We start from the raw sequence: 2,367 nt of genomic DNA on the forward strand, positions 1-2,367 counted from the left end.
CACCACCACCACCACCACCAACAAGAACAAGAACAACAACAACAACAACTACTACAACAACAAAAAAGCAACAACAAACAATAACAAACAAACACACACCCTCCCCCCAAAAAAAAAGTATTATTCGCCAGTTCATTTACCTATATGTCTAAGACTAGAAAAGCCCTCCTAAATTATTTTTTTAAAAATATTAATCAAACTCAAAGCCAGTCAGTTTATTTACCTATAATACAAGAAAAACCCTCACGAATAAAACAAAACAACAACAACAACAACAACAACAACAACAACAACAACAACAGCAACAACAACAACAACACAACAACCAACAACCCAAAACGAAGAGGGGCTGGATGGTGATGGGGCGTGTGTCAAAATCTATTTCTGAACAGAAAGTTACGGTATTGAGAAACATCACCTTGGAGTGCATGCCGAGAAAAGAAACCAAGTAAAAGAACTGGCTTTTTGGTCTCCAGTAATTCCGCTAGTGCCTTTTCTACAAGACACTGTGCAGGGAGGACGAAGGAGAGGCAGACCGAAGAAGAGATGGGAGGATAACATCCGAGAATGGACAGCCATGGAGCTGCGGGACACACTGAGGAAAGCAGAGAGCCAAGAGAAGTGGAGGAGATTTGCTGTTATCTGTCAGAGGCGACCCAACGGATGACAAATCTACAAATCTACGGGAGAAGAAGAAGAATTCCACTAACATTGATAGACATTGTATACGATCGAGTTCTCTCACCTGGTTCAGAAGTACATGTACCTGGTTCAAAGGTCTCAATCATTAATATGTCGGTGATCTTTACACCCCCATCGACGCTATTTAGATCAGTCAGGAGGCGGACTTCAACACTGCCTGTCAGGGCCAACCCAAGCTGAGAGAGATGCAAGATCTCAGAAGAAAGACCGACGTACTCGATAAAAAGTATCCTTACTCGGGAATCGAACAAGGGTCTCCAGGCGACAGCAAAACGCCGAACCGCTACACTACATATTGCTGGTGGTTTAACCCTTTCCCTAGCAACCTATTTATACCCCTTTAACCGGCAACCTTGGTTTACCACCCCCGTACAAATATTATATTTTATATGAAGATATTGACTCATCTTATTTCTGGCGACTGGATGTACTACACACAACTCAATGTCCTGTCACCAACAGATGCCTTTCTCTTTACAAAAAGAAAACAGTCTATACTGTGGATGATTCTACAAAGTGGGCTGACGGAAAAATCCAGCTGAAAAGATGTTGGTGCAACTGAGATGAAGGCTTTCATTGGCTGGCAATTACGCATCTGTGGCATGGGTCATCAAAGTCCTTCTTTGCAGTTGTTGTTTTTTTCACCCACGAAGAGGGAAATCTTGGTTATGGAAGACTTTCCATTGAAACGATTCAGCAGCCCACTGAACGGAGTGCACTTTGATGATTAGACAACAAAATTATCTATTCGTCGAGCAAGGGAAGTTTTCGTCCCTGGTTGTGAGCTCCGGAAGACCTTTCTGAAAATTCTGGCCAATGTTTTGCTCCAGTATAAGACATCCCAGTGGACGAACAACTTGTTTCATTCCTAGGCCGCTGCAAATTCTGCTGCACATCCTCAGAAAACTCCAAAAATTATGGGATCAAAACCTTCTGGACTTGCGATTCTGCCTGAGAGGCCTTCTGTAGCAGACGGCTAACCGACCGGCCTAAACAACAGTTGCTCTTTGTTCTTATATTGTGACTTCTCTTTCCAGTACTCGGGATTTTCATGGCACTGGTCACAATGTCAAAAGGGACACATTTTTCATTGATCTGAAGTCAAGAAAGATATTTGCATTTTCAGGACAATGAAGAGGAATAAGAGATTCCTGCCCAAAGAGTTCTGAGAGAACAAAGCTCATCCTGTTGAAGCCTCAACGTTAGTTTTCAGGCAAGAAGCAGTTTCTTTTCGCTCACCAAAGCAAAACAAACAAGAACATGATTCTGCCAGAGGTTTCCGGTGCTAAGAGTAAGCTTGACATCGTCCTTGCCAATAATAACAAAACAGGGTGTCGATGCCATGGACTGGCAAATGAACCATGAGATGGCCCATTGTCATGCTCTTCAACTTTTTAGATTTGCCAGTGTGATTACAAGTTAGTTTCCTTCTAACCCACGGTCTCCTGGGGACAATTGACAAGAATTCAACCAGAGAGGGTTTACAGTAGTATTACAGTAAACTCTAAGATTCAACACCAGCATAGACCCCCGCTTGCTGTGGTCCAAATCCATGGACGTTCAGCCATCCTGTCTCTCCTGGAGCGAATCTTGCAATATATTTCTGCGGTGCTCAACTCACTGGCGCCAATGTGTACACCGGCGACTGGTGCATTATTACAGAGG

This window comes from Aplysia californica, unplaced genomic scaffold, assembly GCF_000002075.1.
Source record: "Aplysia californica isolate F4 #8 unplaced genomic scaffold, AplCal3.0 scaffold00750, whole genome shotgun sequence".
Lineage (NCBI taxonomy): Eukaryota > Metazoa > Mollusca > Gastropoda > Aplysiida > Aplysiidae > Aplysia > Aplysia californica.